The following is a 22,091-nucleotide window of genomic DNA, read 5'->3' on the forward strand; positions in this document are numbered from 1 at the left end:
GACACTGTCATAAAGCTGCTAAAGACATTAACATAATGTTTGATTGTCACCCACATTTCTTTAATTGTTTTGTCATTTCACAATTTTGTAGTGAAATAATATTTTTGTAATTTCTTAATAAATTTCAGCCAATCAGAATTCATGCTGTGTAGAGTGTAATATATAAGGACTGCATAAGACAAACGTTTGATCTTATAGGATTTATGCTCCAGTTACTGTAGCAAAGACTGGGGAGAGGGAATGAAGTGATTCAGTGTGTGCTCCAGGAATCGGAACTATTCCACTTTCTTTAGAGCCAGTACGTTCTCTACTAATTTTAGCATTCAGTTGTTGTTCCATTTAGTTTTGATGGCACTTTGAGGCACTAAAGATTTAGATATTAAATAGAACTTTTCCAAATTGTGTAATTGGAGTGGAGGAAGTCTAGTCTACTGATAGAGGAGAAGATATTTCTTGTGACCCAGAAATACTTGTCAAGTCGTCGCTGTCCTGCAGTGTCGCATAATAAATTATAAAAAAGCAAATGTTTTTTACTTGTACCTCTTGGATGCTTCCTGACCTGCAGTTTATAGGACATTGCTGGTCTTAATCTTGCTAACTGTAAACAATAGATAGATAGATAGATAGATAGATAGATAGATAGATAGATAGATAGATAGATAGATAGATAGATAGATAGATAGATAGATAGATAGATAGATAGATAGATAGATAGATAGATAGATAGATAGATAGATAGATAGATAGATAGATAGATAGATAGATAGATAGATAGATAGATAGATAGATAGATAGATAGATAGATAGATAGATAGATAGATAGATAGATAGATAGATAGATAGATAGATAGATAGATAGATAGATAGATAGATAGATAGATAGATAGATAGATAGATAGATAGATAGATAGATAGATAGATAGATAGATAGATAGATAGATAGATAGATAGATAGATAGATAGATAGATAGATAGATAGATAGATAGATAGATAGATAGATAGATAGATAGATAGATAGATAGATAGATAGATAGATAGATAGATAGATAGATAGATAGATAGATATTATGTCATGTTTTTCTGCATTTCCTCTCTCAGTGTGACCTTCAGTCCACAGGTCCACCATTAACTGAAGGAATCAACTCGACACAAACTTGATATGAGCCCATATCATATTTGTGTGCTGCACTGTGTGAATGTCTCACATAGGCTCCACTATGTTGCTATGGTGACTCATTTTCCTCCCAGAGGCTGAATCCATTTGGAATGATGCTTAGTTTGCAAGCTGCAATCCAGAGCTGCCTGAGGATCAGAGTATTTTATGCTATTGATCCTTTGCAGACAGGTGTGTCTGAGTGTGTGTGAGAGGGGATTTCAGTGGTTTTATTGTGCAAGTGGTTGTGATGTATCTCATGGATGACAGTGGTTAAAAGACTGAACTGCTTGTTACTCGTAATCTGTCAGTATGATAGAACCCATTGCAGCCTCAGTGAAAGTATATTTTAGTCACCAACTGCTAAAATGCACCTTGTATGCTCCATCCTTCAGTTGATACACGTGAAGGTGCCCTTGGAGTTATCATGACAAATTTCCTTACATTCCCTGTAGGGGTCAGATCACTGGAGGGAGTTAGAGGTGTTCTTTTTTTATACAACATGGGCAGTTGTCCTGGAAGTTGTTAGAAATACCACCGTTTAAAAAAGAAGAGAGATTTTAATAAAAATAGAGGACTGCTGTCTTCAAGCAGCAGTCCTCCATGCTGCTGGAGGACAAATTCACAACTTCTCTGACCAATCAGCTAATTGTTCCTCCTTTCAAATTTTCTGAGGCTTATAAATCAGGTAAATGTTAGCAGCCATTATCATACATATCCCTGGTGGAATAGGGAGGGGTGATGGTGCCTCTCTCCAGCAATCAACGGGTGATAAGTGGGGTACACCCTGGATGGGACGCCAGTCCATCTCAGGGCAACACAGACAGGACAAACAACCATGCACACAGACACACACATACACACACACACACACACACACTCACACCTAAGGAGAATTTAGAGAAACCAATTAATCTAGCAGTCATATTTTTGTGAGAGAACCCATACATGCACAGGGAGAACATGCAGTCTGGGAATCTAACCCAAGACCTTCTTGCTGGAAGGCAAACAGTGCTACCAACTGTGCAGTTTACAAATGTTAGGAATTGGGTAAAACATAAAACCTCAACTGCACATCTGTAAAATTCTCTCTCTCTCTCGCTCTTTCCCTCTCTCTCTCCACACCACTCATAGTGGCATACAGTGTTTTTAAATATTTGAATTTTTGACAGCTTTTGTCTGCAAATCAACCTCTGTTTTATTTGCTATTTTAGTTTAACTGATCTTTTTCTGATATATCATTTTTTTCTTACTAATAAAATGTGTTCATTTTATAGTTTATATTGTTTATAAACTATAAATATAATATATTGTTTATATAAACAATATACTATAATTAAATTATTAATTATAGGGCTGCACAGTGGCACAGTTGGTAGAGCTGTTGCCTTGCAGCAAGAAGGTCCTGGGTTTGATTCCCGGCCTGGGGTATTTCTGCATGGAGTTTGCATGTTCTCCCTGTGCATGGTGGGTTCTCTCTGGCTTCTCCGACTTCCTCCCACAGTCCAAAAACATGACTGTCAGGTTAATTGGTCTCTCTAAATTCTCCCTAGGTGTGAGTGTGTGTGTGAATGGTTGTGTGTCTTGTATGTCACTGTATTGCCCTGTGACAGACTGGCGACCTGTCCAGGGTGACCCCGCCTCTCGCCCAGAACGTTAGCTGGGGATAGGCACCAGCAACCCTCCCGTCCCAATCCCATTAGGGACAGAAAATGGATGGATGGATTATTAATTATAACAATAAGTCACACCCTACAAAAAATAATCTTGAGAATAAAATAAAGTAGCTTATTATGCTTGCTGAAAATTGTCAGAGGATTTTTTTTTTGTCAAAAAGTTTTAACAGAACAACTTGTGATTAAAGTATCTCCTGAGTCCTGAGTGTTAGTTGGGTTTAATTTTTTTCTTCAGTAAAAGCACCTAACTCAGCTATCAATATTATCGGTAGATATAAATGTTAATTAAAGAAGAAGCATGATGCTAATAAAATATGTCTGTCTTTTGGGGACTTTAATCATTTGTTTAGTGATTTGTTATAAGTTTTACTTTACAGATAATCATTTGTATTTATTATATACCTGAAAAAAAGTTGTTTGAGCAAAGCTAGCTTTTCTTTCAGTAAAATATTATTCATTGAAAAAATTTAATATTTTTTCTGAAAATATTGACCACTTCAGTTTATTGACAATATGTGCAAAGACTTTGGAATAAAAACAAAACATACAGTTTTTAAGATCATTAGAACTGTGACAGAACTCCATCCTGATTAAAATAATTTGGATTTTTAAGCATAATTCATCAGTTTGTAAACAAAACACACTTTGAGTAATTAGTAATTTTACTTAGATTTTTATGTGCATTAAAAGCTCTCTACAACATCATTTCTTGAGATATTTTGGATCAAACAATGGGATACCAGAATGTTTTTTCTGGTCAAATCACCCAGATTATAACCACATAAATTTTGCCAATATCCACATGTCCATGTTATTCATCAAACCGTATGTAGAGCTCTACTCTCCCTTTAAATTTTTGGTTTAAATAAGCTATTTGAAAGGAGCTTCGTTACAAGATTTTTGTTCTTTGTTTTCTGAGTAAGAGTCAACTTTATTGGATAAACATTTTTTACATTTTAGTCAATTAAAAACAATTAAAAGTATTTTCTTGTGTTAGGCCTGTTTCAGGCTGTTTGGAATTGAAGGCCTGTGGAAAAGACAGTTTTGAAAAATTCAAGAGTTTTTTTTTTCAGTCTTGAAATAGCATACTGATCCATATATACATATATATGTATATGTATATAATGAACTATTTTAAACATATTTAGTAGTTAATAGTATTTATTTTATTAGAAAATCCAAGAAGGCAGACATGTTTTTATTTACCAATCCAGGTTAAAAGGAGCAGGCCTAAATATTACAAAAAAATTCTGATTAAATTCTGGGACTGTGGAATTCGTTAGAAATGACGCACTGTGACCTTCGACCCCGCTGTGAAAGAGTCTTTTTTTGTTTGTTTGTTTATTTTTTTCCCACGCCTTTAACTTTATTCATGGCGGTAATCTCTCAGTTTCATGAGTTTAGCTTGTCTCGGAATAAGTGAGGCTGTGGGTAATGTAAAGAAGTGTGGTCAGCGCTCAGCTCCTCCCAACATGTATGGTCCTGTCCCCGGCTTTAACTCCGCCGAGACGATGCATGGTTCTGCTACCAGCAGCAATAAATGGATGTATCAATAACAAGCAATGCACTGCTTGGGTAGTTCAACTCAGAGGTTTGACACAGTAAAGTGTGTGTAGTAACGCGGATAGCCTTTTTCAAACAAATGCGTCGACGTTGATTCAATTCAACGTCTCACTCCACCGGGAAACATAGTCCCTATGCGGCACACGCTTTACCCTAGCTCCTATACATGGGCGCACTGATCCGATTTTGTTGTTCGCTCCTCATACTTTAATGTTGCATTCAAGGAACACTCCGCCTATCTGGAAATATTAATAAAATCGTAAATTAAAGAAATACAATAGGATTTGCTTAGAACTTTAGTGCCTTCGTCAAATTTATTAGTAAAGCAGTGTTGACTTCATGTCTAGTAGGCAGACATGGTCAGTCAGAAAGGAGCCAACTATAACTATAGGGCAGTTACTATAAGGAAGGTGACCAAATACATCAACTTATTAGCAGTATTTTGTTTCTGCTGTTAAAAAAACAACAACCCCCCCCCCCCACACACACACACAAATAACACACAAAAAACTACTACATCAATGTATACTATTTTTTTCATTATTATTTTAACAACAACAACAACAACAAGAACAACAACAACAACAACAACAACAACAACAACAATAATAATAATAATAATAATAATAATAATAATAATAATAATAATAATAATAATAATAATAATAATAATAATAATAATAATAATAATAATATACATTTTTAGAGATTCGGTCGGGTAAGAAATTGGTCTGAAAACTGATGCGATCTAACTAGGTCCAACAACCTGAACGCATCATGTGTAAATTAAATTAGGTTCCGCCCTCTGAGACCCCACCCCCTCACCCCCCTCACCATCACCACCCGCCCTCCAACCTTTACCCTCAGCATTCCAGAGGGTCGCTCTCTACCCCTCCTTCCCCCCAAACACACCAGCCCACACCACCCTCGCCTTTTCCTCTATTATTTAAGACTTTCCCTTTAACCAGAAGAGATATGAATGAATACAAATAAAATGAGAAATTAAAGTCAGATAGGGTAAACATGTCCAAGAATTTATAATGGACAATTTGCTTTTTGAGTTTTCTTCAGCATAATTTACGAATAAATTAAATTAACTATATTCTTCTACTTTCTTTGCTTGACCACAGTATAGCATAACGCTGCTCCCTTAATAAAGAATCCTTAAAAAGTGATTTATTTAAAGGTTATAATAAATAGATTTGTTGATACTTTACTAGGAAAAACAATAGCGCTTTTTACTCAGATTTGCTGATAAAATCCTTTGAATTGTGATCCAATTGCATGTGGAGCAGCTTTGTAATCGAACATGTGACTGTAGTTAAAAAAAAGAAAAAAAGATTCACTGCTTCGACCATGAAACACCTGAGGCCCAGCTTGGCTCAAAGCCTGATGGAGCTTCAGTTACATAGGAGACCAAAGAACAGAGAATACGTTCCACTGACTAGTTTCACAACATGTCAATAAAACAGAATGCTTATAATCCAGGTTGTCCTGAAATGTTTGTATTGTTATTTTGAACAGTAAAAAACAGTGAAGTGATATAAAATAGTCCTTTCTGCAGTAACTGATTTTCTTTTCATTCAGAACTCATGTTTATGGGTTTATGACTCTCTAAAGTAAAGATTGTGCTTTGGAATACCTATGTTTAAAAAAAGGTGCAATTTTATAACAGATTAGAAAATAGCACTGTTTCCAAAAAATGTACAGTATTTCAAATATACCTTCATGATAATAAAAAAAAACCTTAACATGCTGTTAGTTTTCTGTCATGCACACAGATGAAAAATCTGTTATTTAAATTTTCTTTTTCCTACTCTGCCTATTAGGAATATTTAAATCTGATATTTTGTGTTTAGTCATCTTATTTGTATTGTTGGTGTTTCTTACTCATTTGTATATTTATCTTGTTCATGAGCTATTTTGTTTCCTAAAATGTTTGATGAAATACTTTCCTATTACAACAAAGTGAATTCCCTGCAAAGGGACACAAAAACATATTCTGTTCTATTCTATTCTGTTCTACACAACTATTAAGCAAGTTTTAGTTTTGACCATATCATCATTTGTGCATATTTTCCAACTCCAAACAGTATAAACTTGAATTCTTATTGAATATAAACATTTATTGTGCATTTATTTAATAAGTGAGGGTGGGGCCTAATGAGATCAACAGCCTACATCAAGGTGTGCAGAATTATTAGGCAGCTTCTTTTCCTCGTGCAAAATGTGTCAAAAAAAGAGATTTAAGTGATTCTGAAAGTCTTTTAGAGGAAAGCAACACTCTTAAAACCCTAACTTTAGAGAGAATGAAAATAACATTATGTTATATATGTTCTTCACTGACACTTGATATTGTAGATTATTCAGATTTATAATCTGAATAATCTACAAACTGCTGGTCAGGAACACATTATTCAGCAAACCAAACATTTTGACAGGGTACCTATTAACAAGAACCCAAAAACACAAGACATGTTTGTTAATTTCTACTTTGTACAACATAATTCTATCCATAACTCAGCTGTCTTTCCTGAGGATCCTCTATACGAGAAAGTGAGAAAATGTGTCCAAAACTTATAACCTTAATTAGTGACAAGGTTATGAGATAAAATTTTTAAGCTCCCAATCAATTCTTAGTGACCAAAATGTGAAAACATGGAAGGTTTGATTAAAACCTAATTGAATCATAATTAACATATTGAGAAATTAAAAACAACAGACATTTCAACTCTGGAATAACATTAGCCACGTTTTTTTTATTATTATAAATATTTAATCAGCACATTGAGCTCATGTGATCCCTGCTCCAGAAAGGTGAAGATCTCTGGGCAACCTGAAGGTAAACACCGACTGGCAGTCAGGAAGACGGACGCTGATGAGACATCCTCCAACGCAGAGGCTACAGGAAGAACCACACTGATGGTCTGCAGCGAGTTTACCAACATCTGAGAACACATTGGAGTATATTATGGATTTGCGGCGCCAACACACTACAAGTTATTTGCAACACCCTGGCTAAAATTAGCGCATATTCGGCACTGCATTACAAGTTTTATAGTAGTTTAACACAAATTTCATCGTTAGCTCACTCTGCAATGTCTGGGCCACCTGCATTCCTCCAGCTTCAAGGTGGAGATCAGCTGTCCTCCTCGCCACAACTGTAGCATTCCTCCCACTGCACATTGTCTTCAAATTTTTTGAAAGATCACAAACAGGCTATAAAAAATTGCTCTGCTCTTCTCATTTTGTCTCAGGAAAAACAGCAACTCGCGTTAGGTCGCACAGTAAGGAAGCACAACACATGGCGCCTCGAGGTGAGGCGTTATAACCCCCACCGCCAGGAGGCGGCACTCTGCTGCAGTTTCCGGGTTGTGGAAACGCGTTCACTCTGAAGTAGAGCGGAACCAGGCCGGGCTGCTGAAGTAGAGCTAGTCGAAAGGGGCATAAGACATCGGGACAGGTTTCCTCCCTTTTTTCAGCTAACATCAAATGTAGCAACCAACTACCATACCAGGTTTCACAGAAATGCAACAGAAACATGTTTTAGAACCGTGACATTGAAGATTTGGGTTAGAAACCTGCTTGACTGGAGGAAAAAACTAAATAAGCTTTTTAATCTCAATAAATAAAGTTGTGGATGAACAAAATAAAATTATGTTTTTATAAAAATCTTTTCTCTATGACACAGTTTTATATTATATTTGGTAACTAATCTGATTAAACTTCCTATCAGTTAACATAAGATGTCTTTTGCAAAACAGACAGTTTTGTTAGTTAATGATGTAATCAGTCATAATCAAATAGATTAATAAGATCAGTTTGATGATAAATTTCAAAATCTTCACATACGTCAAACAGGAGCAGTGTCTTATAGCATTAGATTTACAAAAATTGCAAAACACATAAACCTTTTCTGCTTTAGTTTTCTATCACCCACCTGAGCCTTTTTAAGTGAGTGATTAGAATGATGTATTTCAGCAGTCATGTAGAGATTGAAAATAACCACCTACAGTAAAACCAGCAGGTCTAGTTTCAAAGAGCCTTGGAGGCACAAAGCTCCAAGGCCTTGTGCTTCCAAGATCAAATGAAAGATTTATCAACAGCTTTCATTTATAACACCAATCACTTCATATTCTTGGTCTTGTACTTACATTTTGGTGCAAACAATCTGGGTTACAACTAAGTGATATTATAAATGTCAGAGTGGAGCACAAACGAATAATAGTATTTTCTCATGACCCTGTTGAGGCATTTTTAATAACGTTTGAATTTAATCTAACTGACTTCACCTCCCTTAAGAAATTTTTTTATTTTGGAATATCTTTGTTAAACAATACTGAAACTGCTTGTAGGAGGCTTCTTTCTTCAGAATAAAGCAACCATAGAGAAGAGAAGAGCAACATTATTTCTACCCCATCATAAATTAAATATTTTTTTATACTGTTATAATTTCAATGTTTGCAGCCCTAGACAATGATTCTCCCCTTAAAAGAAGAAAATAGGAGACTGGTTTCCTTGTCTAATTCAGAGAAAGATAGACAGATCTCTAGCAAGTTGGATAAAAATGGTGCCTCACAGAGGATTCTTACTTTAACTGGAAAATTGCTTCCAGACTCTAAAAATAACTTTTAGCAAAGCTAGAGCAGCATGGATGAATATGAAAGTTTAGGAGAACAAGTGCCATTCTAGGATTCTTTTTCAGTGCAGAAACTAGACTGATACCAACTCAGAGCCACATAGTCGTTTGTTTCTTTACAACACAATAGTAAAAATTTCAGATTATTTAGAAATAACATTGAAATATTCCTTTAATGCGTGAGTTTTTTCTGGGTACTCCTGCTTCCTACCACAATCCAAAAACATAACTGCTAAGCTCGCTGCTTGGTCTATGCGTGCGTGTGTATGCGGGGGTGTGCGTGTGTTTGTTTGTGTGCATGTTTGTTTGTCCTGTGTGTCTGTGTTGCCCAGTGATGGACTGCCAACACAGGTGTCCTCTGTCTCATGCGCAATGACCACAGGAGACAGACACCAATCCACCAGCTCAAACAAAGAATATTTTTAGATAACTAAATCTATCCAATACTTTGGAAAGAGGGCAAAACTGGGCATGCACAGTGAAATAACACAAACTTCAGTATATCCAGAAAAGCTCTGGCTTGGATCTGAACTCAGGACCTTTTAGGAGCAGTACAAAAACTTTACCAAAAGTAGTGAACAAAACACCCAGGTTAGGTAAAGCTAAAGCCTAAAACCTAAAACCTAGTTATAGGTTCATATAGCAAACCCTGATTCTTTGCTACATTTTTTTTTGTTTTCTTTTATATTAATGTATGCTTAGCTATTAACAGCAAAGTCAAACAAACTCTACAATCCCTGCACAGGGATGGGGTAGGATGGAGATCATTAAGAGATTTTATATTAAAAATTTATTCTATCATTAACAAATTCTATTTTTACTTGTGCCATAATGTCTATAAATACTTCATACAATGAACAACAATATAAACGGCCCATGTCAAATTTGATGAACATTTGGGTTATGCAATATATGGAAAAACTCAAAACATATTTTATCAGCATTGATAACATCTTGGTATGGCCATTTGTAGCGGATTGACAATCCTTTGAACATGATAGTGGTCAGGTTGAGAAATTTGCCAAACATGTAAGTTGGCTTCTTGTAGGTGGTTACGGACAGTCTGGGGTGTGATGCGTCTGTTGTGCAGATCAGTCATCTCATCAGTTGTGTGCGTTGCTGGTCTTAGCCAGTCCCACAGATGGACTAGCTGGATGTGACGATCTTGTGCTCAAGTAGTCACACGAGGCCGACAAGGATGAGGTCGATTTGCAGTAATGCCAGTCCGTTGGAAACAAACTCTTCAATAGCCTATGGCCCAATAATGGACAATGAACCATGCAGCAACTGCTCTTGTGGACATCCCTGCATCCAACATGCCAATGGCACGCTCCCGCATAACTTGCAACATTTGAAGCATTGTGACTTGTGACATTTTGACATTTTGGGGTGCCCTTTTATTGTCTCCAGTCCAATGATTGTCCAGCTGTTGCTCATTTTGTCTGATCACCTCCTGGACATGCCCCACCCATGCACTGAGTAAAGAAAATATAACTCACAGAGTAATGCTCATTGACAGAAAGTTAGATTAAAAATTATACATAAATCAAGAGAAATATTACTTTTGTACAATAAAATGTCAGCAAATGCTCATTTACAGTTGTTAACTCCACATGGCAACAATATTTGACATGGGGTGTTTATATTTTTGTTCTCTATAGTTTGCTCTAGCAAAATAATCACCTGTGACTGAAGTTGGCTGTTCATTGAAATGTTGCTAATGTGTTTTAATCTGGCTTTCATCTGAAAAGAACAGCACTGAAAGACATTGATAGAAGAGAGATTTCCATCATTGTGTGACTTTGAGGAATATCTAACTTAATGAACTACTGAAAGGCTGATCTCTTTTATCAGCACCTTATCACCACAGTTAGTAATATTATTGTCATCTTAAGAAAGAACATTCTGATTTAGATCAGATGAATATTCATACACACTCACAAAGAATGAATAATTAAAATAACACACCACACTCATTTCAGGGGATTGGTCACTTCAGAGTTTTTAGTTGTGAGTGGGTTGGTAATCCTGGCAGAAAAGGATTAATGAATGAATGAATGAATGAATGAATGAATGAAGCTTACATAGCTTTGATTGTCCCTGCATTGTGTCAAAGGCGAGGAGCTAAAACATTGTATTAAACTTGGTGCTTCCCTCTGCTGTGTTGCAAAATGTGCACTAAAAGGTCTACTCTCCGAACTAAATAGATGCTGACCTATTAGTGTCACCATCTGATATGTTGACACTAATAGGCGTCATATATAGGATTCAATTTTAAAATATCAAGGAACCAACTAATTGGAGGGAAACCCATCAACACTTTAGACTTAGGCCTGAAGGGTCTATTACTAAAACTGACATGTAAAGTTATACTAAAATAAAACTTATCAAAATTATTTCTTAGGTAAATTCAAGAATATTGTGAGGAACTTGGAGAATTTAAAATTTTTTAAAATGTATTTTCTCCTAATTTGTTAATCTGAAGTATTAAGGTTACCATGCATTTAAACAATAGGGGAAGTCCAGATGATGCTGTCATTTTCTAAGCTACATATAGGGACAATTACAAACCCGGCCAAACAATTATAGTAATAATGGCTGGTTAAATGATGGGCAAGAAGGGGCAATGCCCCCTCAAACAAATGTCTTGCCTCCTCAAATAAAACCTCTAACAAATAAACTGAGGTTCTGCTGCACACCATTCAAACTCTTCTACCGCTACTAGCTCATTTGCTAGTAGCTTATTTACTTATTTAATCACAAAATAAACATCAAACCTAAAAAGCTAAAACTGTGACAGACTAAATTTTCTGTTCTTTGTGTAAAAAAGAACACATGTTTTTTGTTGAATCCTGATACTTGAATGTTATCTTTGCTCTGTCAGATAGTGGATTTGTTGTCACTTGGTTGTTTTGGCAACAGATGTGTGTATACCATAAAGCAGACACAAAGCCAGAACAAATAAGAATGCATGTGTTTTTGAATTGGTTTTTGTTGGTTTTTCTAGATTATTTATCCTTTTTTTTTTCCTGCACTGCAGCTGCTATAGTTTCCGGAATTTCAGTAAATGACGAAAACTGGACTAAATGTCTTGTTCATTTGTAGAATATTGTTGGAATATTCACAACAGTCATATTAAAATATGTATTTTATGAACTATCTTACAGTGGCCATTACGTAAAATAAATTGATTGTCCAATATCAGAAATAAGTTTGTTAAGTCCTCTTTTGCATCTTGCCAGTACTGAAAGCAGCAAAAATAATTAGATTTAGAGGTAGAATACATATTTTATTAATGTATCTGCAATTTTCTCAGCTTTAATTTAAGACTTATGCTATAGAAATTGTAATAGAAATAAGGGTGCTACAAACATTTCTGACAGATTTATGCACAAAAGATGGAAAAATTTGAAAAACCCAGATTTAAATGACTGTGCACCACCTCAGCCAATGCTTGGCAGTTAACCAAAGCGTACATTCGGTAAATCTTTAAGATCATTCAATCCTGCACTTAAACATGGCTAAAGTCCTGTGCTAGGTATCGTAAAGTCGCAAAATGCGAAGAGGAAGTACAAAAGTAGGAGTGGTAAGGAAAACTTTTAAGATGTTCAGTTCCTAACCAAAACAACCTTCTGCTTTTGGCATACAGTTTGTTATACCTGTTTCAACAAAAAAAGGATATACATATTTGATGTTTTAAAAAAAAAACAAAAAAAAAAAAAAACATGACCTCCACTTCGAGATGTTGTTATTAGGTTAAAATTGGTTTGAGATACATAACTACATAATGACCATCCAAGTAGATAAATGTTATGTTGTTGATTGTTTAATGTGGAATGAAGAATATCTTTAATTTTGAAGGTCTTAGTGTAGAGGGAGGTTTTGTGGGGTTGGGCATAGTTTACCCCAGTCCCATGAAGAAAACACAAGTCAGTAATGTTAATAAAATATCATGGAGCATAATCCCTCATGTATCCATGCCTACAACGGGCCCTGGTAGTATTGCTAGTATAAACAGCATAGGGACCTTCAGTCACTCTTCTTAGACGTGTCCCAGAAATGAATGTAGTTAGGTTTGAAATGTATGTGCACCCACCAGAAGGTAGAATTAAACTATTTTAAAGATTCAACAGGTTTTTCAGTAGCAAACTTAATCTCTTCGTTAAAGATGATCTGACACCTTAAGAGTTAAGAGTTAAATTCACCCTAAAAACAATAATGGTTAATTGAAAATGAAATAAGGCAGCGAAGCCAGGCGGATGAACAGAGTTTCTGTCTCTGCTGCAGCCTCATGTCACATGCTGCTGCAACGTAGTCAGTCAGCCGTCACTACTATATATGGGCATAGCGCTTCCTGCGGCCCCACTTCAGCACCGCCGCTTTGTGCTCGGGCACGGTTCTCATGAGCGCACATGAACGCGCGTGCCTAACATAGCATCTAAAGCACGTCATGGCAGTCAGGTTTCTGCTCAAAAGTGAGGGTAGAGCAAGAAAGGAAAGAAGTCTGGAACAAGAGAGATGTCTCAGCTTTCCAGTCCGTCCAAATTCGGTTCTTTCTGGTATTTTCTGGTCTTTTAATTTTTTTTCCTTTTAATGTCAAAGTAGTGTTTAACTCCTTGATAATAAAATGAACTGTAACTACCGCTCATTGGAGCTGGGGGATGGGGGAGGGGGTTGGGTGGAGACGTTTAAATCAAATCCAGCAGACTTTGTTGACAAGAACAAGGAAAAGCAAGTTTTCATTCGCACTCTGTTCGCTCTTTTTCTGCTACATATCAAAGTGCACTTTAAAAAATCCAATAGAAAAATTAACAATTTTCTAAATATAAATTTTATTATCACATCTCAAGAAAGAAAGAAATTGATTCCACAGAATCAATTTCTGTTTAGCGCTCTATCCGGCGCTAAACTTGCAGCATGCATCTCAGCCCACTGCTGTGGAGGCGGGTCTTTCCCGCCGGACAATGCCATTATTTCAGCTCCCTTAGTCAGGAATGTCAGATTTCACAGGCCGCTGCCCTCTTCCGAGCGTCCACCACTGCACCTCCAAAGAGACTCGCCGCCTTTAACCTTTTCCCACCCCATCCGCTGCACACACTACTGCTCAGTCCCACCCAATCAGCGCGACACATGGATCACCTTTGGCCTCGTCTAATAGAACTTTTCCCATGTCAACAACAATGACTTTCCCAGTCAGGCTTGATTTCCTGCTCCGTGGAAATCTTTGGCTTCTGTAAGTAGGTTAATTTCTTTGCTCATTTGCTAGTATCGTGAATGATCTCCACTGCACCTCAGCATATCACATATGTTTAAACTGGAGATGTTTCTTCCTGCCATTTCCCCTGCAGTTGATAATACAGCTGCAGCGGAGACAGATGTTGCTGGATTATGTTTATATATTCGTTCCCTTGCAAGGATAGAAGAGCAAGCAGCTCCTCAAAGGCGGGTAATGACAAAATTGTGAATGGAAAGGAGAATTTGTGTTCATTGTTAAAATTTAACTATACAATGACAGCCCCTTTCGTATTCGACCAATCATGGAGGTGATGGGATAAATTTTCTACCAATGAGAGCAGACAGAAGAGGTAAATTGAACCAATGGCAAACTGGTATTCAAATAAGGAATTTGTCTCGGCAAGAGCTGAATGTCAACTAGTCAAAGATGGAGTCCAAAGCTGGGAGGCCGTAGGGTTGCCAATGGACGAAACAGCGTTTCCCCCGACCAGGAGTCGCTGCGGCGGACTGTTAGGACGGCTGTGCGAGAAGAAGGCGGTGAGGGCGGACTGCAACTGTCCGCTGAGCTCACCAGCAGAGCTCCGCTGAGCCTGTGCTGGGTGAGCCGGAGGCTACGGACCGGCCCTGCCAGCGCCAGGTATCGCTCAGCAGAACCGCTGGCCGCTATGGGGGGAGGAGATGGCATGCAGCTCGCGCACAGTGTGGGTGCTGTTGGGTCTGACTGACCACGGCGGAGATTTTAGGAGCAGTTTCTGCTCACAACTGTGGAGCTGCTATTGTGTGCGCGCGCATTGATTTGAGTGAAATTGAAGTAAAAGCGTGCGAGAGAGTATGTTGACAATGATAGTGATTGACAGGTAGGTGACAGGCAAGTTTTCTCTTTCTTTCTTTCTTTCTTTCTTTCTTTCTTTCTTTCTTTCTTTCTTTCTTTCTTTCTTTCTTTCTTTCTTTCTTTCTTTCTTTCTTTCTTTCTTTCTTTCTTTCTTTCTTTCTTTCTTTCTTTCTTTCTTTCTTTCTTTCTTATTTTCTTTCTTTCTTTCTTTCTTTCTTTCTTTCTTTCTTTCTTTCTTTCTTTCTTTCTTTCTTTCCTTTTTTCTTTCTTTCCTTCTTCCCTTCTTTCCTTGTCAAACCTAACTTAGCCTTAAGGTTCACCACTTTTCCAGGTATTAAAGTAGGATCCAGGGGTACACAAAAGACCCCTCACCCCCTAGAAAGATGTTTCTTAATTATCCAATATAGTTTTAATAAGCTAGTTATTAAAGCTTTTATAACTTAATAATTACACAATTCTCTGTTTAGAATTTGCTCCTTACAGGAGACTGTTTTATAAATCATGTCAACATTTAGCTTCTATCATTTCATAGAAGTCCACAGAGTTCTGAGCTGCTATTAGCTGTTGCAGAGTGGAATAATGTTAGCATGTTTATGTGGAAAAGAGGGTCTTAGAAGAAATGCTCAGTTCAGCTGTGCTCCGTTGTGGATGTGGCCCGGAGCCACATGCCCTTGTGTTTGTTTGAGTTGCGGATGGAAGTGTAGGAATGTGAGCTCTGAGCGTGGCTGCAGCGTGTCGGGCTCGATCTGTTGGGACAGGAAAGCACGAAGAAGAAGCGGCAGCAGCGTCGGTGAAGCAGCCGTGTAACCCTCCTGTCCTATCGGGGGAGAGATCCCATATCTCCGGGTTTCCATGTAGCGTTTGTAGCCTAGCCTGTTGTGCTTTGGACGACATGGAGTCTGGTCGCTGCCTGTGGTCGGAACTTGTTTTTTTTTTTGTTTGTTTTTTTTTCCTTTTGCTGCCACTGCATGGCTGGATTATAAGGGTCCATGCAGAAAAATGAGTCCTGCAGCTGATTGGAAACGACTCCTGACATTGGAAATAACAAAGCCCCCCCACTCTCTCCTTCCCGAACCCCTCTCCTCTGCGCCCACTCCCCCACATCACGGTTTCTTAAAAGAGGAGGGTTTCACGTTGCCACTTTGGCTAAAGGGACAGGAATAGTAGGTATTAAATGAAAGTCTCTGGTATTGTATCTCGGAATGTGCTCTTTGCCCTATATATGTTTTCTCCTCCCTCGTTTTCTCCCAGCAGAGCTCAGCTACTGCTGCAGTCTATAGGATGAGCTTCGCCTGTCTGTTTGGTTCCATGCCTGTTTCCCTGCAGTTTAACGCCGACTGGAACAAATCCATAGATACATTGTCTTCTAATATTCTCTTGTTGTGTAGAAATGATACCATGCAGAGCGTAACAGCACCCTCCCCATTTGCATAGATTTTATGCTCTTTTTGGGGCCTGTGCATTTAACACTAGGAACACACAGTAGGCTTTTTAAGCCTGTTGTGGTTGTTTCACGGCTGCTTGTCTGCTTACAACATGTTAATCATGATAGCTGCAAGGAGGCTTGCTGCAGCCCCCACCACTGTCTACAACATATTGATGGAGGTGAGGTGTTGCATGCTGGTGTTCCTGTGAGAGTTTGATGCACTGAATAGAGACCATGTAGTTCAAAGCCCTTTTTCTGTTGTACTACTGTGAAATCACACGAGCAGTGCAATATTAAAAGGGCATTGGCTCACACACACTGCCACCTTGGTCTCTCCTGCTGTAAACTTCCAATTATTTTTTACACAGAAATAAATGGTGCTGAATTGCTACTGAGTTGGAATGATTGGACAATTGTTGGACAATTTATTTTGTGGGTATGTGTGTGTGGTACAGCTACTCCTCTTGTTTTTGTGAGTGTCTGTGTGTCCCAGCATGCAGAGGTCAGCTGCTTTGACAATGTTGCACTACTGTACCATGTGCTAAAGCAGTGCAATTGTATTGTCATAGCATTTGGCCTTTGTCCTGCACTACAGCAGCCGGACCACACAGATTGTTGAAAATGAAAACAAACTGATAAGAAGAAAGTTTTCTGGTTTTTACAGTGTAGCTCCATCCATTAAACTGGAGCCATTTTATTGGGCTCTTTGCAGAGAGAGAGGATAAACAAATTTTGAATATTTGTTTTATATTCACCTAATTTTATTTTCTTTGAGATGAACATAGTTTAGTTTTTACAGTGAACTGAAGTTGGACTGTGAATTTACTGTTAGTTGTAAGGTTATTAACAAAATCTATATTGGGAATTAAAATGTTATTTTTCATATTTACAACACAATAATGTATTTTATACAATGACAGTGGCCTGGTGACATGTTTCTTATTTTGGACATTTTATTTAGAGTCTTTGAGGCACAGATTGAGCGCCACTTGTAGGTTGTTCAGACAGGAAGAGTATGTGGCTTTTCTATTCAGCCGTGTTCCATTATCAGGCTGTATTTTACCCTGGGAGATATAGGCCTCCTGGACCACGCCTCCTAAAAAAAGAACATTTTGTTCACAGAACTACACAGGTTTGCATTGCAGACCACGTGTCACATTAAGTAACAAGCTCTGAGGTCAACTTACTCAACTTCTTGCACATTTTTTAAGGCGGTGTAATGTGTTGCTACATGCTGGCCCACAGTGTGAAATCAGTTCGAAGCTGGGTCGGATTTAATTTGGATTTTCTGATCGGATTTTTAGTGGCCAGGTTTTACTCTTCGGATTGGATCAGAAGTAAGTGACTGAATTATAGAACTTCATTTTAGACATAAGCTTAACTTACTGAAGTTAATTTTCACAAACAAAATAGGCACCGGCCTATTCTGTTTGTGAAAATTGTTTATTTATTTGTAACATAATAGCTGTGTAATGATTGTAAAAATAGGAGATAATTTTAAGGTGGCCAGTCTGAATTCCGCTACTTTTGTATTTAAACATATTGCTGTAAAAACCATACACTTCAAAAAGCAAGAATACAATGGCCTTTGACAACTCAAGTTTTGTATTAACCACAAAGCAAAAAACTAACCAGATTTAAAAAAAAAAAAAAGCATTAATTAAGGAATAGTTTTTGCTATGATTGCAAACTTTCAGCTGTGATTTTCTATTTAATTTCAAACACGCTTTATAGAGTAAAGAAAGCATGTGCATGTGTTTTGTGTAGAAGAACATGTGAGCCTATAGATGAATGCTGCAGCCCATTATAATTCTGTGTGTGTATGTACATGTGTGCGTGTACCTCTGCAGACCTCCCCCGGATCCCTTCACCCCGTCTTTTAGTCGACTTTTCAAAGCATAATTTGAGTGTGCAGGCTTGAAGAAGTCACCGCGTGGGTGGGAAAAATGGGGTAAGTTTCCTATTTGGGACAGGTCGTAGGGGGGATGGGGCTCCTTGTGAGGAATGTGGAGGGCAGGGCTGCTCTGAGAGAGGAAAGGGAGGGTGCTAGGAGGTTAGGGCTCATCGTCCCGCGTTGCTTTACTTGCTTGTGTGTTTGTGCGTGCACTGGAGGCTATACTGCCAGATTTAGCCACACTGTTTTGCAAGTGGATGTGGAATTTTCTGTTTGTTGTGTGTTGGATGGAAAAAATGTTGGAACAAGTGGCAGAGTATCTTCATTTCTTGCTCCACAGTGTTTAGACGCTGAGTTTAGCACACACTCATAATACATTTCAATACACTCAAATACAAAAAAGTGTAGTGAAATCTTTACATTTTTGCTGAAAAAAAATTGCTAGTTGTAAACAATGAAAGTCAGGGTGGATCCTCTTTCATTTAATATCCATTTTATGACAGCATAATTATTCAGAAATCTTTTCAGAAGTCAAGAAAAACCTACAATGTTGAAAGTATGATCCAAGCAATACAAAAAGCAGGTGGAGGCTTTAAACGTTTGAATATTAGTTAAAACAAGATTTAATGGGTGCTTCAATAGTAATTGGTCCACCACTGTACATGTAAGACACCCCCAGCCTGCAGTAGATTGCCATGCGTTGTTCTATGGAGTGTGTGGAGAGTGAGCAGGAGAGTTAGATTACATAGCATGTGTTAGCTCGCCTGATGCTGTGTGGGCAGGTAGATCCAGAGCAGACAGGTCAGTTTGAAGTGCAGTGTGTAGGGACCAGGGGCTAATATGTCTGCTTCCACTGTGTCTCCATAGTCATTGGCTGTGATCGCAACATCATCCTCAGCTGCGGAGGTAGGTGTGAAGAGTGCTGATCTCAGATCACCTGCAATCTAATATAAAACAGACACAATGATACAGATATGAATTATATTTTATTTGCAGATGCATCCTTTGCTACAAATAATCAAGCGTTCACTGTTATTGCATTTTAGGTAAGATAATATTTATTTAGCATTTACCAAAAGATAATTAAATTGCTTATTTGCATTTCCTTTCTCATATTGTATATAATAATTTTAAGTAGTTAAATCAAAAATTTGCAGAAATGTTTTTTTTTTTTAGCTGACATTGATTAATTGTCGTATTAATTAATAGAATAAATCAGTAACAATAATAATAGAATTGTTAGCTACAGCTCTGTGTGTGTGTGTGTGTGTGTGTGTATTTATGTATGTATGTAAAAACTAAAATAAATGCAAAATCTGAAATAAATGCAAATAAAAGGGGGAAAATAGCCAGCAAGCCACAGGAGATAAAACAGAAGAACCAGACAACAAACACCAGAGCAGGCCATGAGTTGAGTTTGAATCTCTGAGTCTTAAATTCAGTTATCTGATATAACATAAACTACCTTTCACTCTGCATTTTACTTATCTCTTTCAATTTTCAAACGTGGAAGAAGCTTAATTTTGTATCATATAATAATTATGCGTTATTTTTTTTGACATCCTTCAAACTTCTGAGATATAAAATCTTGATTTTATTTTGTATATCTAGTAAAGGTTTTAGTTGCATTGTGAAATATTGACTGATTTTCATTGAAAACATATCAATAGATGTGGTTTGATCACCTCTGAGCCTTAAAATGCAGAAACCACAGAACTTATGAACCAGATTGTTTGGATTTTTTTACTCAAGAGTATAGCTGAAACAATTACTGAAATGACTGACAACTAATTTAGAAATTGAATAATTAACTCAGGGATGCAGATTTAAAAGGAGGCCATTTGCTGAAAAAAACCCCCAAACAAACTCAGGGCAGTAATTAATCCAAAATTGTAATGATATAAACATTTAGCATTTAAGTTAAAACACCTTCTTTGTATGATCTACCCAGAACACCTCTATTGGCAGTTTTAGGTTAACCTAGATTAAATTCTGTAAAAATTATAATAAAATAATCTCCTAACAAGCATCTTTTGTGATCAAATTATTAATCATTTAGTCCAAAAAAAAATCAGCAGATCAGTCCTAGGCTGTATTGATGTTATGTAAAGCAGAATGACTGAACTTTTCACATGTTGATGTTAGAGATATTTTCTTTGCGGTTCTTTAAAAAATTATTGAAATATTTATTTATTTTGCGTCTAAGTTTGAATAAAATAAGCTCAAGTGAAAAATTTAAAATCAGCAGAATTTAGATTTTTTCCCCCCTGCTATTAATTGATCAATTGTTAGAATACTTAATAGAATATTCAATTATTTAAATAATTGTTAGTTTCTGCCCTACTCCTGGCAAATTTTCTTTATGATTTAGAGTTTGTTGTTGTTTGCTGGGACTCTCACTTGGAAAAGCACTGTTCCTCTGTGACCTGGGTGGGCATTTCCTTCTCCCATTCAGCTTTAATCTGTGTAGTTGAGGAAAGAATCTTTGGTCTGAGCATAAGGAGATTTAAGCTCAGTGTTTTGTCTGTTGATGAAAAAAGAAATTTTTACACCCTTTTGAAACTTTGACAGAAATGAAATTATTTATTTTTCCTCCCAATACACCAGTTTCTTAATTAAGAATTAGATGCATGATAAATGTACAATTTTATCAAGTTGTTGTACTGTTTATCTGTCAAGTTTTCTTGCACTATCCAGAGCTGTCTTTGGACAATGAGCTAAAAAATAGTAAAAACAAAACAAAAAAACAAAAAAATCTCTTAAACTGCTACAGAATGTGTTAAATCGGACCCCAATTTGCTCCTTTGGAGGATATGTAGGAAGTCACAACAAAAACATTAAGTAGTCTAGATCACTTTTTATCAAGCAATAAAAATATACATTTTACGGAAGAGGATTAGGGCCACCGGAAAAAAAAAAAAAAATCTGACGTTAAAGTCAGAACTCTGACTTTCTGACTTTATTCTCAGAATTCTGATTTTAATCTCAGAATTCTAATTTTAATCTCAGAATTCTAATTTTAATCTCAGAATTCTGACTTTAATCTCAGAATTCTGACTTTAAAGTCAGAATTCTTTTTTTTTTTTTTTCGGTGGCCCTAATCCTCTTCCGTAACATTTTAATCGGTTTTTAATTTTTAAAAAACAAAAACAGATAATTGCTCATCATATTTAGCCCACATGCTTCTAAAAAAATACAACACCAGCTTTTGCTGAGCATTATTACTTCATTAGTCAAAACTCATTCACTGTTTAACACATCACACTATGGCAAAAAAAGAAAAACGCCCATTATTAGAATACCTCTCGTACAAAGATGTTGGTGTTACAGAATGTTACTACTCAGAAATTTACAGTGATGGTGATGAAATATAAAATAATGTGCTGGGACATTGAACGTTTTAATTTATATCAATAAAAGCCTTTACTGTATTTTTTTCTAACAAAAGGGCTGAATGTTGTCGCAGTTTTGTCAAAATTTGAGGCAAATTTCTTTCATTTTTAATTAATAATGTACACTTTATTAATACTTCTCTCGCAGAACTGCTTGTGTTTATTTATCTCATGAACTTTTGAACCCAGCTGACATTATGACAGAAATCAGCTTGTGTTCTAGTGGTGAAGCGGCATAACGTAGTTAAGCTGTTGACAACTGGCAGCAGATAATTCAGTC

At 36.9% G+C, this 22,091-nt stretch overlaps 2 long non-coding RNA genes across 2 annotated transcripts; one reads left to right on the forward strand and one right to left on the reverse strand.

The window, feature by feature from the left end:
- Positions 1–7,132: 7,132 nt before the first annotated feature.
- Positions 7,133–7,969, reverse strand: LOC122828173. Its single transcript, XR_006370174.1, has 2 exons — positions 7,486–7,969; positions 7,133–7,341 (listed from the first exon to the last, which is right to left on the reverse strand). It is a non-coding gene; the product is annotated as an uncharacterized LOC122828173 (long non-coding RNA).
- A 9,288-nt stretch (positions 7,970–17,257) lies between these two features.
- LOC122828029 lies at positions 17,258–21,319 on the forward strand. Its single transcript, XR_006370151.1, has 3 exons — positions 17,258–17,862; positions 18,376–18,476; positions 19,287–21,319. It is a non-coding gene; the product is annotated as an uncharacterized LOC122828029 (long non-coding RNA).
- The last annotated feature ends 772 nt before the right edge of the window (positions 21,320–22,091 follow it).

The sequence above is a fragment of the Gambusia affinis genome, linkage group LG03, assembly GCF_019740435.1.
Source record: "Gambusia affinis linkage group LG03, SWU_Gaff_1.0, whole genome shotgun sequence".
Lineage (NCBI taxonomy): Eukaryota > Metazoa > Chordata > Actinopteri > Cyprinodontiformes > Poeciliidae > Gambusia > Gambusia affinis.